The sequence below is a fragment of the Protopterus annectens genome, chromosome 9.part0 (assembly GCF_019279795.1).
Source record: "Protopterus annectens isolate FY-2018-M chromosome 9.part0, PAN1.0, whole genome shotgun sequence".
NCBI classification, from domain to species: domain Eukaryota; kingdom Metazoa; phylum Chordata; order Ceratodontiformes; family Protopteridae; genus Protopterus; species Protopterus annectens.
Window position 1 is genome coordinate 1,355,475,672 of NC_056743.1, and position 24,656 is coordinate 1,355,500,327.

Genomic DNA, 24,656 nt, shown 5'->3' on the forward strand with positions numbered 1-24,656 from the left:
AGGACAAGTAAATATAAATTCAGCTGTAGGCCCAGATGCAATAGGGTATGAAGTGTATAGAAATGTAAGGGATTGGCAAAAAAATATTTTAAAGATTTTGAATGAACGATTAAATGAAGGTGTTATGTATACAGAATTATGTAGTGGAAAACTTAAATTCTTATGGAAGAAGGAAGATAGAAGACAAGTAATTAAATGGAGACCAACTGTATTGAATAATAAAGATTTGAAGATATTTATAAAAATAATACAAAAGAGATTTGAAACTAAATGGAAAATATGGAAGATAGCATATATAGCATAAAGGGTAAGGGTTGTCAATAATTATTAATGATATTTATAGAAATTGTAGATGATATTATGAACAGAAAAGAAGAAGCAAAAATCATGATGAGAACTTGATAAGGCATTTGGCACAAATTAACATGAAATCGTATAGGTAATAATGAGAGGATATAATATAAGTGAGAAAGTTAGGGAATTATGTATGTCAGCATATAGTAATAATAAAGTAAAAATACTCATAAATATCTGGTTAAGCCAAGAGGTACATATGAAGAGTGGTGTAAGACAGGGATGTCCAATGAGTTGTATACTCTTTGCATTAGTTACAAATGTTATAGTGTGTAAAATAAAAAATGAAAGAGGTGGGGTATGTAACACCTGAAGGGTTAAGAATTCCAGTTCTGTTAACATAAGCAGATGACATTATAACAATTGCCAAAAAACAAACTTTGGATAAAAGAAGCAATAATTTGCACAAATGCATGTCTAGTGGTAATAAGAGATGGCTTTAAATAAAGAGAAAAGTAAAGGTTTAGGAGATGTAGTAAAGATTGTGGGTATATATTTTATGAGAATGAAATTTCTGTGTTAGGTATAACATTTTGAAATAAAGATGTAAGTAGAATTCAGTGTGGAAAAACAATAAAAGAAATTAAACAAACCTGTCTTTTCTGGTGAATGTGTAAATTATTCAGAAAAAAAGCTTATATGATAAATTCAGTACTGATGAGAAAACAGCATAAGTTAGCAAGTATATTTATGTTGCCAGCAGTATTTGTAAAGGAATTATTACAGATATTTGTTTTCATTTATATGGGGTTCTAGATTAAACCCAGTAAATAGAGGAGTTTTACATTAAATGTGCATGGAATGTTAAATTGGATACATGAAAAAGATGAGAGATTGGTAGTAAAATTGTATAAATATAAGAATGATACATTTTGGGTATGGTAAAGAAGAGTAAAAGAGAAAAAGAGAGTATAAATGAGGAAGTACAATATTACCAAGAAAAAATGTTTTCATGGAAAAAAATGACGATATAGAAAAAGAAAAGTATGGTATAAGAATGTAACGATAAAACATTACTATGTAAAACCATGGGGAAAATCTAACAGGTGAATAAAAATAAAGCTATAAAAGTAAGAAGCAATTGGTGTAATCAGAAAGTAGAATGTCAAGAATGTTTGTGGAGACTGGTAATAGATAAACTGCCAGTAAAAGGAAATATGCCATATAAGAGGCAAAGTTATAAAATATGTTTACATTGTCAAGAAGAAAAAAAGTTTGGAATGTGTTTTTGAAATGTAACAGAGTAAAATAAAAGTTATGGGGAACACTATGTAAAGAAGTTTTTTTTGATGATATAAATGAATTGGATAAAATAAACATGGATATGATTAAATAGTGATATTATAAGAATAGAAGTAAAGAATATGTTTAAAAAATATAATTTATTTTATGTTATATGGGTTATGTGGAATGAAAGAATAAATGCAAATTTTTATGGCAAATGGATTTTAGCAACAATTTTAACTAAAATCAGATGGTGGTTATGGAAAAAGAAGTGGGGGGTCTAATAGGGATGAGAATTTAGTATGATTGTATACACAGATTTGTATATATACATTTGTAGACTTGTAAATATGTAAATACTTTGTAAATAAGAGTTATTTTTATATAAATAAAGGACCCTACTCTTTTTGATAGGTCCAGTGGGATCATTTGCATCCACTTGAACTGCCACCACTAGCAGATAGGGTGCTAGTTTAACTTCTCATCCCAAAGGCAACTCACTCAGGAGTGCAACTCCTCCTAATGCTGCACTATACTGTCAGCAATCCAGTCACCTGGAGTGGGAATAGAGGGAATAGAACCCATAGCCTTCTGATCTTCCACCTCCAAATGCAATTGTGCTTCCTGTTGTGCCACTGATACTTCTAACATCAATAAAGAAGTGAAACTACTATAACTACTATAAGGTTTGGTAAGGCAAATCAAAAAATTAAATTAGTTCCTGAAGCCAAGGATAATTATAAGTTCTTCTTTAGTTACATAAAGAAACTAAGAAATTATACTCATCAGTGTTTTGAACTTAGCCAGAGTGTCAACCCCCACTCAGAGGCAGTAAATGTATGAAACATACTAGCAAACAAGTTTAGAGCAAGCTTCAGCAATGATATAACTATATTAATTCCACAAAATCCCTTACACCTGCAATTGTCACAAAGGAGTATGTTTTGAGAATGCATTATGAAACAAGAAGTGTGACTTCCTTGGGACCTGATAATTTAACTGGATGCTTAATGAAAAGCACCATACCTGTTCCCCTGTGAACCCCTCCTTTACTTGTTTAACTTGAGCTTAGATACAGGATTTGTCCCTGAACTATGACAAACTAACGTCCATACACAAGGGAAGCCATAACATGTACCAGGGAAATGCAGACACAATAGCCTGACTCCTGTGGTTTGTAAAACCACTGAATGCATTATCAGGCTAGACCTGTTACAGTTGTCCTTCATCAATGAGCAATCCTTTGAGAAGGTCACATAAGCTGTTGACAGTGATCAGTCTGTTAACACATTTTATTTGGGTCTGGTTGAAGCATTCAACACTATGACCCATGATGGCATCATAAATCAGCTAACTGCCTCAAAAGTAGGTCCATACTTTTTGAGGTGTCTTGGCTGTAAAGATAAAACCCATAAAGTTAAGTTGGAAGGTGCCTCCTCATAAAGCATTACAGAAACTCCTTTTTGGCAACTACTTCTCCAATTTCTAGACTAGGAAATCAAGACCTTTGGTTTAGTAAGTCTGAAGATGACTGCACACTGTTATACTGTGAAATCTCTTTCTGATAACCATTCATAACAACAGGTACTAAAACTTGTAAATAACTGGTATAGGGGTAAAGAGCCACAGTGAAATGCAAGCAAGTATTGTATTGTTAGATTTGATCAACCACTCTCTCTGTCAGTACAGCATATGTTATCAGTGATCTTGTAACATGTATTGCTTATTCATTCCCCTTCAACCACCATGCAATAGGGGTACTTCGAAATTTGTCTCTAGCTCAGTTCATATCATCCTGAACAAAATAAGTTTTCATACCTCTTTATGCAACCCTACTTAGAACAGTTATTGAGTACAATGGCCCCCTTGGAATGTACATTTGGACATATAGTAAGCAACAGAAAAGGGTATAGTGATTCATGGATAAGCAGATTATTAGACTAAAGTCCCTGATCTACCAGGAAAAGGCTGAAGTTCTATCTGATTATTCAGATTCTTATATGCTCTTGTGGGGTGATCTTGATCTTACATTCTACTGCACAAGGGACAACATCATCCTTGTCCTCCTGTATGTGTACAGATGAAATGGCTCAATTAATTCGGGGGGGGGGGTCTAAATCTCCAGCAGCACTTAGCTCAAATGCACTGGAGAGACAATTTTTTTACTCAGTGCCTACCTTACCTCTGTAACAAACTTCTGCAAGTTGAAAAAGTGTCACTCCAGCATCTTTCAGATCAAACATTTTATTCCAGGTTAGACACCAATACAAATAGTCCAGGACTGACATCCTTTGCCCTTCTTGAGAAGGAGTTTGTAGTGTGAGGGTGGGTATTTGTAAGATGTAAATGGTCTGTGACTTAGCTGTGTAGTATTTCCTTTAATAACATGATCCTATAACCTGCACTATATGGATGTCATGAGGCAAGGGAATGTATAACCAAACTATATTATAATTTGGCTTACAATCAAAATGTCGAGGTGGCTTTCCTCGACAGATGAAAGGATGAACACAGAGCGGCGGAGAGGCAAAACTACGAACACAATTCCTGTTGAATGTGAAACGTCGATAAGGAGATGTGTTCGTAATTTTGAGTGTCAGTATTTTGAAGGGCATCACACTACAGTGGGGATTGGGAAAATTACCCTTTTTCTCACTGCTGTACTATCTTGGAGTTAGAATATATAAGTAGCAGGGGGTGGGGTGCAGGGGGGCTTGATCCCCTGCAAAATGGTAAGACATTTTCCACCTTGTAGCAGATTTTTTTTTAGGATGGTGAGTTGTCGAATGTCGATTCTTTCCTTCAACAGCATCAACATTCTAAACAAGCATCTCAAATTTATGTTTTTGTTCTGGGTCAGGGTTGTGAATGGTTGACGAAAGCCACCTCGACATTTTGATTGTAAACCTTATAACTGATACTTAGAAACAGCCTTAGCATGGACTAACATAAATTAAGAACTATGGAATTTAGCCGTAAGAAAATTGGGATTATTTGGCTTGATAGAAATCTAGAGCGCCACAGTACTTATCTGTTTTGTAAGTATGTAATGAAATATATTAGTATCCATAGATTTCAGAGTATATATTCAACACTTGAATTTATGGAGTCAGAGATTAAGTTCTTTTTGTTTCTCATTGACTAAGCACAAAATAAGTAACACTGACTTTAGTCAGTATACAGTTACAAGTCCATTATTTCAAGGTATATATAGTGACATACCTAGTACTTGCTTTCACATAAAAATTCTGACAAATAACATTGAGTAATAAGCAGAGTGACCAATAAATTAATCAACTGCACAGATTAGCTGCAGAAGGATCATGTTATACTAATTATTTGTACCAAGTCTTAGTCTGAAACACCATGCTTACATGTTAGCTTCAACAAATACAACACAAATTCTGATAGCAGTGATACTTTACATTTGATCTTATTTAAAACTTAGCATGCATGTTATAATTGGAAACAGAACAGGTTTTGTGAGCAACATAAATATTCAAGCCATCATCCTGCTAAAACAATTCATTTATAGATTGAACACAATTACATATAAAAAGACAAGGAATGTCAATTAAACTGGCTACAGAGCATTTTAAAGAAGCAATTAGGTATTATGTGTCACTAGACCACATTATATGTTACTATGCAAGCAAGTTATTCATTTCCCGGTATCTGTTTCAAAACCATTCTTTCTAGGCATATCTCTCTCTATATAGATACATATATTTAAATATTTGTATACATATATATATATATATATATATATATATATATATATGGGCGGCCACGGTGGTGCAGTGGTTAGCATTGCCGCCTCACAGCAAGAGGTTCTCCGGTTCAATCCTCGGCTGGGGTGCCTTCTGTGCGGAGTCTGCATGTCCTCCCTGTGGTCGCGTGGGTTTCCTCCGGGTGCTCCGGTTTCCTCCCACATCCCAAAGACATGCTGCAGGTGGATTGGACACTCTAAATTGGCCCTAGGTGTGCATGTGAGTGTGCCTTCTGTGGAAGGTTGGGCGCCGGGCTGGCAACTCGACACTGTAAAACTCCTCTGCCAATCACTGTGCGGACAAGGTGATCCGCTGTGGCGACCCCTAACCGGGAAAAGCCGAAAGAAGAAGAAGAAGATATATATATATATATATATATATATATATATATATATATATATATACATATGTATATGTATGCATGAGACATTAAACCAAGGTTCCATCTGCTTGACTTAGTGGTAGCTCAGGTGGATGTATAAGACCCCACTGCACCTATTGAAAAGAGAAAGTGAAGATCCCAAATATCATCTAGTAGTAAAAATATCACCACTGGTTTACCCTGAAAAGAGGGCAGTAGTCTAGAGGACTAACTCAGTCAACAAAGGATGAATATAATAAAAAAAACTCTTGTGCATTCATGCCAGTATGATCTCTGCAACAGTCTATACACATGTGTGAAGGAAACAGAATACAGCAATAGATAAACACCCGGACTCACTAATCATCCGTGCAGGACTAACTTAGTCCTGCATGGAAGTGCCCATGTAGGAGCAGGACGGCAACATGCCATGCATAATAATGAAGTTGCGCTGCCCGAGCTCCCAGGTTTACATGGAGCGTGTACGAGTGCAGGGGGCGTGTCTGAGAGCAGAGCTCTCAGAATAAATACGGCCCTGCAGTGTAGAACAGCAGAAGGTGTTAAGAAATGAGCGAGATCGCTCATAGGTGTCCCAATATCCCCAGGAACAGTTCCCCCATGTGTACAACAGCAACAGGACATATAAATTAAAAGAAGAAACCCTTTTATTTATGTTTTTAAAATCCGAGTACAGCTAACCATAGGTGTGCGGATGTGCCCATTGCCTAGCTATGGTTATAGCAGCTTAAAAGGCTGAAGAAGATAACAAGGAAGATATATGCAAATGAAGCAGAACAGCAACAGTGTAGTGGGCAGAGCAGGCATTCCCGGTTCGAATCCCACTTCAGCGCAGTCTATTTTACATGGCAAAGCACGTTATAACCAATATGATTGTTGCAAAACCCACTAAAAACATATATTTATGAACTGGAGTACTGCAGGAAATGCACATGTGAAGTGTCAGTGTCATAATGAATAAGGCACTAGTAAGCAGGTTTAAGCACAAACAAGCAGTAGTAAGAATATATAAGCACTAGTAAGCGTGTTTAAGTGCATTTGCGTGGGGGTAAGCACTGCCTACACAGATTAAGCAAAGTAGAAGAAACTGCAACCAGAAGTAAGTACTGCTTAGCTCCACGCAAACCTGTTTACAACTGCTTTAAAGTGCCCTAACCACTCTTTCCAACTGCCCATGCTCTGCCCAGCAACAAAATAAACAGCCACTGCAGGTCTTGAACCCAAGACACTGTACACTACAGTCACAGTAGTTAACCACTAAGCCATCATAAAAGCACATACGAATGAGGTTTCAGCAAACAAATCATCACCATAGGAAAATCAAACTGAACATGTGAAAGGAATCTATGTACAGCGTGATGTGGTATAACCTGCTACATAACATAAATATGTGAACTGGAGTACCGCAGTAAAACCAGATTTCAGGTGTTATTGCAATAAAGTGTGGAAGTTCCCAAGACCCCATACAGTGTATTATACACATAAATCACAGATACCAAACACATATATAACATGTAACGAATAATAAATCAATGCCAAAAGGAAAATATAAATGCAAATGAAATATTAAGCAATGCTAAGCATTGCACAGCTCAGCTTAGTTGTGGTAAGCAATATGTAGGCCAGCTGACTCAATCTGCCCAGTTGTATGCCCCTTTAAGCAACGCCAAAACTGTCCAATCACGGGAAAGTGCAGGAAATCAGGCGTATTTAAACCCCACAGGCGCCAATAAATCCCATAACTGGTTGCAGCTCCCTACTGTGGGCAGAATGGCTGGAGTCGGGGAAAGCACTCAATTTAGAGTGCAGCGCTGCGGCACCCAAGAGTCCAGATTCATGGTATGGATCCTGGTAAAACACCATGAGGAGACACTACTGCACAGCCAGTACCAGAGCTCTCAGTATAAAGAGGAGGCCTGGGGCAGTCTCGCCTGTGACCTCACCAGTGCCACTGGTATCCCCCAGACTGGTGAGCAGGTCAGGCATCACCATGCTGACCTGAAGTGTCAGAGGGGTGATCTCTTGGACCAGTGGATCCAAGAAGCAAGGCAGATGGCCGATGCCCCAGCATTAAGTACCCATTCTACTACGTAGATAATGATTGCCTAGCTTGTGCTTACTATGGATAGGTAATGGCTAAATATCATTGTATTTCTCTGACAGCTGCAGAAGAGTGGGCTGCAAACCAGCAAGCCCATGCTGCTAGGCTACAAAGGCTGCGTCACGAGGCAGGTTAGTGATATTAATGCATGTACTGTCATAACAGCTCAGTATAACAGCTCTGTAAAGTGTTGTACCAGTATAAAAATGTATTGTGTATGGGATGTATTGAATAAACCAGACAATATGGCAGGAAGACTGCCAAATAGGTTGCGTGGAAATAAAGGTGTAATATCTTGTGAATAAAAGTATAAGCCCTGGAGTGCTTATGTACATCCTGCTTTCATATGTTGTTGCAGTGTTGCATTCTATTAATAGTACTGTTATAGTAAGCAGTGTTACTCACACTGTTGAACGCAGGTAAAATGTGTTGGAAGGTTAGTATAACAATGTTTGAAGTCCCAAGAGGTCAGTCATATAGAACACCTGAGGGAGACTTAGACAAAAAACAATGGAATGTTTTACACCAATTTCCTGATAGCACAGTGTACTGTGATGTCAACTGTAATATTTTTATCACACACAGCAGGAGTTTGAATCCTGGGAGTGGTAGTAAGTTGTTGGCATAATCATACCCCACAACTGTACATAGTGTGTGAGAATGTGCAGATAGAAAGCTGTATGCATAATGTGACCCAGCAACTGCACAGACTTTGCTAGAATGTTCAGATAGTATGCTGTAAGCATAATCATAACCATCAACTCTACAGACTGTGGCAGAATGTTCTGGTAGTAAGCTGTATGCATAGTCATACCCCTCAACTGTTCTGATCTGTCCAGCATGTCCAGATGAATGGCCCAAATCTGCTGCCTGGTAACCTGTTCCCCTGACAAATAAGTGTGATGATCCAAGAAATGTAGGCAGCTTATACTGACATATAATGGATAGTCCAACCTGAACATAAAAAGAGAATGTATATGGAAACAAACCTGTCATTGTAGCATCTCACCCAAAGTGTATGACAGCAATTCTCAATATATGTCACATTAACACCTGCATCCTGTCACGCCTTGACCAGAGCGTGTGCAATAACAGATTGTTAGGTATGTGTATAACAGCAACATGGAATCTGGGAGTATGCGTAGAATATGTCAGGTAGTTTTAACAAAGATTTTCTCCACAGCTATTATAGGTATGAGGTGTAGACTGTAGGTACAACACTTATATACTTGTCTACAAGCATGGAATCTGGGAGTATGTGTAGAAATTCAGGTAGTGTTAACAATGATTTCCTCAACAGGTATAACAGGTAAGAAGTGTAGACTATACGTAAGACACAGTCCAAGCATAAACTAATCTACAAACATACCATTGTACAAAGTAAGGACATTAGGTAGTGTAATAATACATGTAAGGGACAGATCACTGCAGTGACTAAGAAGGTTGTGAAAACTACAGGGATACATTAGTTGTTAATTGACCTCTCTCTCTCTCACCCCCTCCATATGTGCAACAATAACCTTATTAGACATCTCAATGGGTACGTGTACACTCCAAATTATTTTTGGGACATATGTCCTATTGTTTTATAAATATTCACACTTGGTTCTATGCATGTGGCATGTTAAAATACTTCCATATTGGTGACCTGTTGCCATCAATGAAACCTGCATGCTGTTGTAATGGCCACTGTTGTCCCATATATGCATGTGTTCTGCTTGCTCTGCAACTGTTGTAAACTGGTGTCTTGGGTTAATGGGAATACCTATGCATGCTGTTATAACTAATCCTGAATGCTGTTGACTATGACTGATATCTTTCTTAAAACTGCAACACCATAGCTTGTATGGGAAGGCCGGTCCCAGCGGACGCACCTGTCCCACCTCAGCTGGCCATGGCACCAGGCACCAGCACATCTGGGGCCCAGCCTGGGGTCTCCTCCTTCGTTGGCCCTGCACCACTTTTGGGTGGAACCACCGCAGGGGATGGGGCTTGGCCCCCCCACCGGTAGCGGGGGCAGAGAGGTACCTGTCACCCGCCATCAGGTCCGGGCCGTGGTGTGTAGGGAGCTCAACAGGGAGTTTCGAGACCTGCTACGCCGGCTTGAGGGCTGTGTGGCGCAATTAGAGGGTGAGCCTGCCCCTCCTACTCAGCCCCCAGTGCAGCCACCTTTGGGGCCGTGAAGGTGCAGTGGTGATGCCCCATAGGTGGGGACCTCAGTCTCACTGTTTCTATTTGGGGGCTCATGGGCTTGCGACTTCCAAACACCCCTCCCCGTCCAAGGTGTTTACCCCCCACATGTCATATACTGCCCCTGTATGTGTCTTGTTTGTCTTGTCTGTTAACATACCCAACCTACTTCCCCAAATATCCCTACTACCCCTCCCCAACATCTAACCCTCACCTGAAAAAGAAAAAAAAGGGCACTCTGTTCCCACAAAAAAAATCTCGCCCCATACATAGCTATCCATTTCGCACACATGTCCGCTGGACACATGTAATCTGGTCTAATTGGCATCACAACAAATTATTGTTGTCCTCACCCCCACTCAGGGGTTTGAGTGTCCAAATCTACCTCCAAAGTCAGTGTATATGCGCAGCTGTTGTTGTAGAAGAAATGGGCAGCTAGGGACCTTCCCTACACCCTTCCTGTACATCCCTGGCTATTTTCCCTACTGTTTTTCCCTCTTTGTGCCCCTTTTTTCACCACTTTACTATCAACCACTTTTTCTTTTCTTTTAAATAAATTAGCCCAGGGGTAAGCGGGAGTAAGCACTTTTAAGCAGCAGTAAGTGGGTTTAAGCCTGTTTGCGCAGGGGTAAGCTATGCCTACACAGGTTAAGCAATTTAGAAGCTGAGTATAACACACTGTAACCGGAAGTTAGCAGTGCTTACCTCTGCACAACCCAGCGCAAACCCACTTACAATTGCTTAAAAGTGTCTTAGTCACTGTGTATCCAACAGCTCATGTCTTTCCCAGCAACAAAATAATCAGCACTCCCAAGTTGCAAACCCTAGACCCTGCACACTATAGGCAAAGTGATTTACCACTAAGCAATGGCACATACGTATACATCTGATGTTATCACAAACATATCATCCAGCACAGTCATTCAACAGTATAGGAAATGTATGTAATTATGTAGATGTATGTGTGTGTGTATGTACAAATATATCTATCTATATATATATATATATATATATATATATCTATATCTATATATATATATATATATATATATATATATATATATATATATATATATATATATATATATATATCTATATCTATATATATATATATATATATATATATATATATATATATATATATATAAACACACACACACACACTGACATACACACACACACACACATACACACACACACACACACACACACACACACACACATATATATATATATATATATATATCTCAAGAACGAACTTCATGACAACAAAGCATTAAAAAGGAATGAAAAGGAGAACACCAGCAAACCCTGTATTATTTAGCGCTGTCATCTTATGTAATATCAAGACCCTGCAGACAGACATGTTACATTAATATGGGCAACCATTTGTACATTGCTCAAATACAGTATTTTGAGCCATTAATGTAAATTTTCAAAACAGTTCCTGACCAATCATAATGTGAGAACAGTAGTCTTGCAAAAAACATAAGAAAATAAAAAACGGTGCACGTTGAGGGGGTGTGTGGGTGTGCTTCATGCTCAGAACGTCAAACCTGGCACGTCGGTTCCACAGAACCAGGAGATGAGGCTGGGCAGATGTCTGAGCAAACCACTGGTTCTCAAACCCCTGCCAGGATGCTACCAGTGGGAGAAACAGTGTAGACCAGCTAAGTCTAATCTTTACATAAAAACAGGTCTGTCCCAGGTGGAACGAACCAAAAAATTGTGAGTCAATCCGATGTTTACACATGTCTCAAAAGATGAACAAGGCAAGGCTCATACTTACGTGGAATAAACGGATGAAGAGTCTGAAGAAGCTTGGGTTGAGACAGTATACTGGATGAGTACCGAGATGTGGACAGAAGGCAATGTGTGGAGGTGTGGTATGGTTGGGCTAGCAACCAGAGAATAGATGGTTGCTGTGTTAGCTATGGTTAAAGCAGCATAAAAGGCTGAAGAGGATAAAAGGGAAGATATATGCAAATGAAGCAGCACATCAATAGTGTAGTGGGCAGAGCATCCACCTAATGAGCAGGCATTCCTGGTTCAAGTCCCACTGCAGCACAGTCTATTTTACATGGCAAAGCACATTATAACCAATGTTTTTGTTGCAAAACCCACTACATAACACGTATTTATGAACTTGAGTACTGCAGGAAATACACGTGAAGTATCAGTGTCATAATGAATAAGGCACTAGTAAGCAAGTTTAAGCACAAATAAGCAGTAGTAAGCATATGTAAGCACTAGTAAGCATGTTTAAGTGTGGCTGCACGGGGGTAAGCGCTGCCTACACAGATTAAGCAATATGGAAGCTAACTGAGTATAAGAAAGTGTAACCGGAAGTTAGCAGTGCTTAGCTCCACGTAAACACGCGCACACCTGCTTACAACTGCTTTAAAATGCCTTAATCACTCTGTATCCAATGGCCCATGTTCTGCCCAGCAACAAAATAAACAGCCTCTGCAAGGCTCGAACCCAGGACCCTGCACACCATACACAAAGTCATTTACCACTAAGCCATGGCAGATATACATAGCCCTGATGTTTTCACAAACATATCATTCAGCACAATCATTCAACAGTACAGGAAATGTAGTAATATCATACCACACAACCTCTTAATGCAATAATTCTGGACAAAGTGTGCCAAAATGTGGGTATAAATAGGGATATATGTCAAATATTGCTCTTATACACTTAAAATGTTGCTAGTTAAACAGTTATATGTATTAAAACACATATTTTGAAGGAGTTAAAGTCTGAAGCACAAAAGTGTTGTCATTAGTTACTGACTTCAATCCTGAGATCATCCATGTCAATTGCCAAGAGAATGAGGTACAGGCCAAAATTATGAGCCAAACATGCATGGACATATGGACAAATATATATCTGTAAATGTAGACAGATAGACAGCTACATGTATATATATATATATATATATATATATATATATATATATATATATATATATATGACTCACAAATAATCATATAATGTCAATTGTATATAGATAGATAAATATGTATATATATATATATATATATATATATATAATGAGTTTTACATATATAATTATGTAGATATGCACACACACACACACACACACACACACACACACACATATATATATATATATATATATATACATATATATATATATACATATATACATATATATATATATATATATATACAGATAGAAATGTGTATAGCATTTCCACATGGGAACAAAATCCTGAACCACTCACTACAACATAATAGACCATATGCACTATTAATGGGGGTGGGAGCTCAAATGAACGATACCTGGTAATTAGTGCTATGTTACCCCCCTCCACAGCCCTAACGGATATGCTGTGCAATCCAATATCCAGCACATGCAGGTCTTGACTTCAGGACCCTCTGCAACACAGCTACAGTGCTTTAACAGTAAGCCAATTCACCTGAAAAATGTCAGGGCAATATCTGTAACATATCATGCAGAAAAGTTATTCTACTGTAGGGAATGTACAATGTGGAAGGAGTACACATTACAATGGTGCAGATATACACACACATCTATCTTCTTCTTCTTTTTCTTTTGTCTTTTCCCAGTTAGGGGTTGCCACAGCAGAACTCCAGTCCGCTAATGATTGGCAGTAGATTTTTATGGTGCCAAGGTGCCAGCCCGACACCCAACCTTCAACAAAGGCACGCCCATTCACACATGTCTTTCGAACATCACTCAACCTCGGGGAGGACATGCAGACTCCACACAGAAGGTGCTCCAGCTGAGAATCGAATGGGAGAACCTCTTGTTGTGAGGCGACAACGCTACCGCTGCACCACTGCGGCTATGCACACACATCTATACATTGACAAATATATGCAGGTATATATATATATATATATATATATATATATATATATATATATATATGTATATATATACACATATACACAGACAAAAGGTATTAGTAGCCATAGATATATAGAAGTAGTGTGGAAGTACTGGGTGCAAAGTATATCCCTCAGCCACAAGCCCTGTAACTGGCACCTGTGAAATATGTAGTGTGGCAACCATTCCAACAAATGAGAATACTTACATTAAACATTTACCCATTCACAATTCAAAGGACATGACACCACAAACAGGTATGCATAAACAGAAAACCTTTATTTTGTGTACTATACCATAATGTATGCCATTACTTACAGCACATAGATTTTGAAATATGTAATCAGTGATGAATGCAAGGCCCACACAAAACAGTAGATGCAAGCAATGTAGATATATAACATACTATGCTGTCCAGGCCAAGGCCTTCAATTAGTACAACAGTAGACAAAGGATTTGCCTTCATCATAAGTAACAATCAACAATTACAGATGTAGTTCAGCAGCCTCCAATTACACCCTGTAGACAAGCCCTAAGGGGGAATCTATTAGTTGTGGTAATGTCAATGTATCTGTCACATATATGGACCCTGACCATCACATTTTGTGGGAGTCCACGATATGACTGGGATGATAGCAGGAATGCTAGCAGTAAATAATGATAGGCCATTACCTAACAACCCCTAAATGTATCACAGCAGGACAAAGCCTGCCATATATGTGGAGGACAGAGGCAGGAACACAAGGCCATATTTGCAATATTGCTGTTACACACCCTGGAAATTGCTGGTGTTACAGGATTTGTTGCAACATACCCTTATGCAGGAATAAGACATTAGAAACACAAATGGATATAGCCATGTACTGATGGCATGTAACAGACAGACTGCCAGTGATATATATAGGACAAGACCTGTGTGGTGCACAGACAAAACCTAACAGACAATCCACTGGCCATCATGTGGATTGGCCCACAGTTGAGAGCTATGCAGACAGACTGCATTCCATCCTAAACTACTATGTACACACAAACACTGTAAATCCAGCAATATGCAATGCACATGACAATACTACTCACTCTGTCTGTAGGTCTGGAACCTTATACAAATAGGTAGTTGGCCTGTGTCTGCAAGTCCTGCTGTAAGAGGCATTGCTACCTGCTGTCTGTAACACTGCTGCCCACATAAATGATCCAAGCAGTCAAAAAACAAGAAATGCAGATGCAGGGCAACTTTACCAACAAGACAGAGCCTTAGTTGATGTAAAAAAGCTTTATATAAATCACAGCACATGTTGTAGCCACAAAATGAGGCTAGTACACATAAAATAAGCACAGGATACAAATAAAACAAAAAATCCAACCAAATAAAATGTAGAAACAAGAAGTTAAGCACTTTCGTCAAATGTTTGACTTCTTCAGAACTGCTGCCCACATACAGGAAGGATATCCTCCATACTGGAAAGGTTCAGGGACAATGCCCACATGAGTCAGTATTTTATAGTACTGGGTTGCCATGACTGGTTATCTGAAGTACTACACAGCAGGCTGCATGCAGTTAGCAACTGTTGCACACTGATTGGTGCAGAGCCCATCACCTAATCATGTGCATCACCTACAAAAGCCATGCTGCAATCGATTCAAACCAGCTCAATGCCTCTAGTGGAGAGAGAGTGAGACAGAGACAGAGAGAGAGACAAAAAGAAAAAAAAAACTTAAACAACAGAAAGCTGTCACAGCTGTCAGAAAAAAAAAATACAGGTATGTAAAACATATATGTATTTAACTGAATGTAGTATGTGGTATAGAATAATAGGATATATGATGTGGAATGATTTATATGTGCCATCTGTAGTTGTTCCTGTAATGATGTTCTGCTGAACAACTGCTCTGGACAATACTGTCTGTCCCTGTATGCAGTGGGACATACCTGTCAACTGTGCAGATCAGCAATGAATGACAAAGATGTAAGCCATAATATCTGTGTTTGGTATGTTAGTGTGGGAAATAGCTGGTGGTGGAAATAATGTCGTCATGATAGACACATGGGTGTCAGAGCACACCGCTTGCATGACAGTCATGTTAATGTGTAATGTAGCATGCACAAATGCCATAGGTATATAATAGGCTTACCTGCAATCTGTTACCATATATACCACCCTAACGCTAGTCTGTGTTCACATGTGACATCTGTCTGTGTTGCAACAAGGCAGAACAGTGCAGCTGTGATGGAAAGAGAGTTACAGAGTGTGGACCAGATGTCTGTATGCGCTCCACATATAGATAAATATATGTGTGATATAATTAGATGTGTATGTCTACAGATATACAGACACACATATAGATATAGGTATATAAACAACCCACAATATATATCTACACATATATGTACACACACACACACACATATATATATATATATATATATATATATATATATATATATATATATATATATATATATATATATATATATATATATATATATATATGTATATATATATGTACGGTTTACTATCATAAAATCGAAACTTAAAATAAAAAGTGTCTTAATGTTCGAATTTAAACATCGGAAATGAACATTTCCGTATGTCCCGAAAACATATATGTGTGTGTAAAATATATATATATGTGTGTGTCTATATATATATATATATATATATATATATATATATATATATATATATATATATATATATATATATATATACATATATATATATATATATATATATATATATGCAAACACACGCACACACAAACACACACACACACACACATAACATACTTCTTCTACATATATATATATATATATATATATATATATATATATATATATTTATATTTAAATGCATGTCCCCTTCCATATGTGTGAGAGAACATCACACATATCAATACATGACATATATATATATATATATATATATACAGCAGTACATGGGTGCAAAACAGACTTTGACATGTGGTGTGTAATCCATGTTGAGAACACATCGCATTTGTTCATGGTGGGATTTGTATGTTGGTGAAGGCTAGTAGGCAAATTGTGGTATGTAGGTTTGATTCTGCAGACAAAAAAGACAGCATACAGGGCTGGCGTATGACACATGTGTTGTGTAAACACCGTGGATGGGGAGTGTTGTTTGGAACGTGTACGCCATTGAGCCCCCATATGGAAGCAATGGGACCAAGGTCCCCACCCATGGACAGTCACGACAGCATCTACATGGTCATAAAGGTGCTTGGGCTGTGGGCTGTGCAGGAGGAGCAAGCATGTCCACCCTGTGTATGTGTACTGCAGGCTCCAGGTGATGTAGCAAGTCCCTCATGTCCCTGTGGAGCTCTCTATGCACCAGACCCTGGACCTGACTGTGGGTGACAGGGTTGTGTCTATGTGTGCTCATGGGGAGGGGACACCATCTCCTGAGGTGGTTTCACCTGAAGGTAGTGCAGGACCAGTAGATGATAAGGTCCCATGGTGGGTCCCAGATGTGATGTGGCCTGGTAACATGGCCAGATGAGGTGGGAGAGGTGGTTCTGCTGGCAACTAACCCCTACACATGCTATTGTGTCACTGTTATGGAACATATGTGGGCTGTAATAGTTCACACAATCCTGGAACATGTCCAACAACATGCATAGCTATCCCCAATAACACAGAATGGCGAATGTGCAGCAATCACATAGCATGCATGCCACATGCACATGTGGAATCATAGTGGCATTGACACTGGCATGCAGGTGAAATAGTCTGTAACAGGCCAGCAAATATAGTGTCCCCACAGGGAACATGGCTACAAACACATAGCACAAAGTGTGGTACAAACACATAGCAGAAAGCGTGGTACAATACAACATATGTCCCAATAGTAGGTAAGCTGTCGACATACCGATTGCATTGTGTGAATAGTTTATTGCAGCTGATATGATGGGGGGAGACAGAAATGTGTATTAAGAACTATGGTAACCCTGCTGTATGAGTTGCTTAGACCTGTTTCCATCTTTATGTCTTCCAGGGAAGATGGCTCATGCAAGATTACCAGTGTTCACTGCTGCAGAAACAGAGGTAATCATGGCACACCTGATACAGCACTACCTGCTACATTTTGGCAGGACAGCCCATGATCAGCAGGAGAGGACCACCCTGTGGAATGATCTAGTCCACAGGGTCAATGATGTCAGCCTGCAGAACCGCAGTTATGAGCAGGTCCGGCATCATTGCACTGACCTGCTTCACCATGTACATCAGCATGCAGCTGCCATACAGGGGGACCACCTCACAACAGGGGGGGCATGCCGTCCATCCACCCCTGACTTGTGTGGAGGAGCTTCTCAGCAGCCTTGTGGCACCTTCCCACCCGCAGAACCAACAACTGGCAGGGAGCATTGTGGAGGTGAGTGCCACCAACACACTGGCTGAAGAGTGTGCAGGTAATGCCCCAGGGCACATCATTAAACCACTCTTGTGTATGCATCCACATCTGTACAGGTAGAACATGCATATCTGAGATGTCATATACATAGTCTGTTGCTGTGTAGTAGTAATAAACAGTTGTGCATAAGTTGTAGTATTGTGGACTTCTACTGTTGATGTACCGTAATGCTGCACTCACCCTTTATGAATGCCACAGCTGTGGCCACTGACATCAACTCTCTCACACTCTTATGTAGGTCCCTGTAGGATACCACCAAGGCAGCAGCCTGTAGCCATTGGGTATGGTTCATGTTCATGCTTGACAATACACCGGGCATGTAATAGCTATGGGATATTCCATGCACACATCTAACACACCTACCCATACTGCATGCTGTACACATTCACGTTTTCTTGCTGTGAAATGCACTGCATCACAATGGAGACCATGATGGGGTATCGGAAGGGTACATCAGACACATGCAAGATAACTAACATCCTGTCATTGTGAAATGTGCCCACAGGGATGAGAAGAATGACGAGACACATGGCCTACATTAGGGACGTGTGAAACAACACCTTCATATGGTGCTACAACTGTAAATATACTTGTATTACAATAGCAACCATTACAGATCGACACTGTGTCATAACATAGTATTATGGTACACATAATTAGCTGGTCGTAGGCTGTTGCATGTAGTGTCCCATTCTTGGGACACTGCAAACCAACACATGTGTAGGCCATAGTTGTCAAGCATCTGCAAAAAGGCTGGAGGTGGGGAGGGTGTGTCAACATGGTGCAGCAGTGCACTGCAGCAGGGATCCTACATATGTTAAGAATGGCTGTATCTACACACAATCAGGTTAAGTAACTGTGACAGACATAACCCTGACTCCACAGCAATAGTGACAGCAATGTGTGAACTCCAAGGGATGTGCACATGTGTAGACCTTGCAAACATGCAGAGTTGTGGGACATGTGTAGGGTACCCCCATAGCCATGGTAAGGTCTAGTGGTTGTCAGTGTAATAGTCTTGTATTGGTCATACATGCACCGCTGATGTTGTGAGCTATAAACCAGACATCAGGCATTCACAAATGACATCTGTTCACATATCATCCCAGGTATGAGTTGCTCTAACACATAGGGGCTGTGAGCATTGGAGATGACATAACTGACACAGTACTACACATGCAGCAATGGTTTGTACACCTGTAAGGTATGGTGCACAGTACAAGGCAGAGTGCAGAACAGGTCCACAGTAACACTTTTTACATGGGTGTAGTGTTATCAAGGGGAAGGGCCATCACCTACCAACACAGCCCATGCATCACACACATGTATACTGGCACTAGCATGAAGTCACTATAGTTGCACTGCATGCTGTTGAGTACCATATGTAATGCATGCTGACAGAAGGGTAATGAGAGGACTGTTTGTACAAAAGTTGTGCAACCTCACATGTAGATGTGTGTGTGTGGGGGGTGTTGATTGTGTCTGTAAGTGCAATCTGGTGGAGTGGAGTGTGGTCGATGCATGTCAGATGTGTGTTTATATGTGTGTCTGTGCGGGTGTCCATGTATGCACAGGTGATTGTGGGGTTGATCACATGGCAGTACGTCTCCTTGGGATTGTGCCATACATGGACATAGAGTGACACATGAGACACCAGGACAACTTGTCTGATATGTGAACACAGGACAGCTGATAGCATAACAAGGTCTGTAGCATGGAACATGCATTTGGAGGGAAAGTACACACCAGGTATACACATCATATTGTCATCAGCAGATAGATAACTGGCTACCCATATATGCAGCACTACTAATGCAATGGGGAATTACCAGAGCACACCAGTGAGTGTATCGAGATATTACTGTTGTCCACATGATAGGTTGATTGTGCAGCAGATGTGGCATGGACTGAGCAAGACTGTAGTATGAGACTCCGGTGTGTGAAATATGTAGTGAGTGTAGCAGCCCCAACCATATAGTGGCCATGCACACCATGACTGGACATACACAGGGTTAACACTGGATGACAGCAGTGAGGCCATGTAAATCTACTCCACTCAAGTCAGGAAGGTGATGGAGTACCAGGTCATGTGTTGTGTTCACACGTGTAGGCATGGAGAGGAATGATATGTTAATTGGAAGTTTTAATGAGCGTATGTTAGCAAGTGCCATGCAGGATGGGGAACATATGTAACTGAATGTGGGACTGTCTGTAAACCTAGGGACAGGGAGGTAGTAAGGTGGACTGTCAGAGTGTGTGTGTGTGTGTGTGTGTGTGTGTGTGTGTGTGTGTGTGTGTGTGTGTGTGTGTGTGTGTGTGTGTGCGTGTGTGTGTGTGTGTGTACTGTTATGTAATGCTGTACAGGTCTTAAAGTGTCTGTTTGTTTCCCCCACAGGTGATGAGGTGGGTCAGGGTCCCTCCTGCATGCAGTCTGAGGTTGGTGTCCATACAGACACTGATGATGATGATGATGATGGTACTGTTGAGGCACAGGTGGGGCTGTCAGAGGCCAACACTGCGCCATCATTTGTCATCACCCTCCTAGCCATCCCAAGTCTGCACAAAGTTACAGTGCCCATACACACCCCATCACAAGTGGCCATAGCAGAGGGACAGTTGGCGGTTGGTGCCGGTGACCAGGAGAGTGTGGTTTCCATGCCGACTGTGTCAGGTCACAGTCATCATAGCCAGATGTCCGGCAGGGCACCACATAGGCAGATGTACCGTGGTGCTCATGGGAGGGCCACTGGTCATCATGCCTCTGGCAGAGGTACCACAACTGGTACCACCAGGAGCATGTTTTAGGCTGTCATGGAGGCACAGGCACATATGGAAATGTACACCAGACAGGGCCTGAGGCTGCAGAGGGCTGCTTTCTCATCTGTAAGTGACAACATCCGTGAACTTGCTGCTGCCCTTCATGAACATAGCGAGATTATGGATAGACAGTGGGGTGAGATGGTGGGCCTCCTCAATCGTGGTATGTCCATGCTTGAAAACATGGTGGGAGTGGTGTGACGGCCACGTGGACATAGGTCAGACACACCAGCAGCTGGCGGTCGACGTGGACATGCTAGGATGCCAAGCCACTCCTGTAGTGACAGTACCAGCCCCAGCACACCACTGAGGGTGCTGTCCACACCACACCACAGCAGGCCTCGTGCACATAACCCTGGCCAGTCGCAGGTGGGACATGGTTCCAGTGGACATCTATCATCATCAGGGGAGAGAAGCACATCAAGGTCTGTACCTGCATGTGCCCATGGAAACCCTGGTAGGCACAGTCAGCATGTCCATGGCCAGAGGCGGTGAACTAAACAGCCTGCCAGGTATGGTCTGCAGCTGTCCAAAACACCTGTATAGGGCAGCCACATGGCAGAACTGTGTGCATGCATACCCACACTATATGCAAACACACCTAGTGCAACCCCATACTGACACACACCACAGCACCACACCCCAATCAAAGAATTAAACCCCTCACCCACACACACGGTGTCAAATGTATGGACCACCCACAGTCTCTGGCAAGCCAGCAACACACCCTGTGCATATGATGATACCTGTGCCACATCCCTGTCATCCATAACATCGATGCAGGGACAGGCTAATATGGTTCTGATGCACACGGTGACTGTAATAGAGTGCTGCCATGTACTGCAGTGTAAGATGTTGTCAGGGGTAATGTGTAATGCATCCATGTCAGATAGTGTAGCCATCCAGCTATGATGCATTTTAGCTGTTAGTAACACTGATTGATTGTGATCTCCATAATGTTAATCCATTTATGTTGTAGGTGCACCTGTGTCAGCAGGAGGATGGTCTGCAGTCATATTCCACAATGGTTATAGCACTGTGGTGACACCATGGCTGTGACATATCTGGTGTACAGTTGTACACATGTCACAGGTTTGTATAACAGTTACTGCCTGTGCCACATTGACAGGTGACCCACTGGGACATGTATAATCTGCAACCCTATGTCAACCCATCCACATACATACACATCCTTACTTGGCAACACTGTGACTAGACCCCTACCTAGGTATGTAGTGCTACTGCACTGTGTGGATGTCATTGCACACACCACACAACGTTTAGGGTGAGGTGTGTGCCAAGTTACATGTTACATGCAGAACATCCACAGACATATACAATATGGTAATGGGGGATTTAATGGTTATATATGGGAAATACATAGTGTGTCATACCATCATATACACATTGATAGACACATAACAGGCAGACAAATATCTTAAAGACCTGGGCGTATTGATGCTAACTAATTAGTCAGTTTGTCCAATGTGTTACAGGTAGGCTGCACACAGCACATGTGTAACTGGGCTGTATTGTGGTATCAGTTACCTGTATGGTTGATGGTGACAGTGGTCACCAGAAAGTGGTACATGGGACATATACTGGGTGTACCATGGTTTAATGACAGTGTACACAGCACCCACATCCCCCAATGGATATTGTACACACAAGAACCCATTATGACACTCTGGCATACACACTATCACACATTGCCCATGACAGCAATACAACCCATTGTATATCACAGCAGTGGTACTACAGGGATATGCATCTAATACACATGCCACAGGCATAGTTGGATGTTGCATTGAGATGCCTCACCTATGGGCAGTGACAACACTATCTGTGCTACTGTGTGGCAATGTGTAGTGTAATAGGAGTATGTGGCCTCTGAATGGTGTACCCTACAGATATTCAGACATGCACACATACACACACTTGGCAGACCTCAATGGGTTTCCCATGTCTATTGACCCATTTGTAAACACTGTTGTGCTGGTACTGCAAGGCACATGTAGCTGTTAGGAAGAGGAGTGTAACAGGGTACATGCCATGTCCAATACAGCAGTGGCCACATCTGACTATGGCAGTGGGAGTTGAGGTGGTTGTGAAGGCCATCATGGAATTCCCAACTACAGGTGTACTAACACACAAACACTGCTATCCTCAGTAATGCACATGTACACATGTCAGTACTGTGGTGCATTGCTGCAGGTGGTCATAGCTGTGTACCTGGCTATTGTCCATGGAGAGATTGGAGGTGTAGGGGGTGTGTGTACATTGGTATCATGCCACCTGCCATGTGCCAGCAGGCAATCTATCAACAGACACCACGTTAGTGACTGTCAGGGTGAGAGTGACATGCATCAGCCAATCCTCTGGGTGTCTTCTGCACATGGCCACTGAGGTGATCCAGTTGACATGTATGCAACATATATGACAACATATGGTTAGTGTCTGTGATGGAGACCTGTACCCAAGCATGTTCAGTTGACTGTGGTAGTGTAGTGTAGGTACCCGTGGCATGTGGCCCGTACACGGTGTTGTCTCCTATATGTGACAGGTACTACACAGCTGGCCAGACATGTCAGTGTCAATCAAGCATAGGTTGTACATATCCCAGCTGGATACCTGCCATCTGCACATCTGTAGAGGGACTGACAGACACCAGTTTGGCGAGTAGCTATGCAGTAGGATGAATGTGTAAACAGATAGATGCTTGACAACAATATGTATGCCATTACTACATGTTGTAAGCCCTCACTAATATGTGCTGTACAGATGGTACTCTACAGTTACATTCCACATGTCTGATTATTAACCAGTAGGAGATATATACAGTGACAAAGCCCACACACCAGGAACATGACAGTGAGGCCTCAGAGTGCAGCTATGCCTGCAGGTGTGCTTGTTGTCATTAGTATTGTTAGCACTCTACCTTTGCCTAGGACAGCACTGTCAACAGCAGTAACGCCATGTTATACTACATGCCAGTGCGACAGCACGTACCCTGGGTTGCTACCCCTGCATGTAACACATTCACACAGATAACAGTGCTGTGCAGGTCTCATATACTTGTCTGTCCCAGACATGACACTCATAACCCTTTGCTACTGTAATGACAGCACATAGATGCATGTACTGTACATGGCAGTACATACACTTATTACAGATGTCATTTCCCAGGGTTTGACATAGTCTTGTATGTTACGCAGAGATAGTCTATCTGTAGACGATATGCCACAGAGTATAGCTGGAGGTTTTCTAGATGGTCAGCAAAGGCCATCTGCTTTAGGCCTGTGATTCTTATAGTGAGGTATTTCCACTGCCTTCCCAGCTGTCGCAGATGTCTTGTGAGGTACATACCAAATGGGGTGTTATACTCTATACTGGGTGTAATGAGGGATGAGTACAGTGGGACAATTACCTCCTTTTTTCTGGATGTAAAGCCCTCAGTGATGAGATGTGCCACATAGAAGGATTTCCTTACTGTTGTGGCAATGTGGTTAAT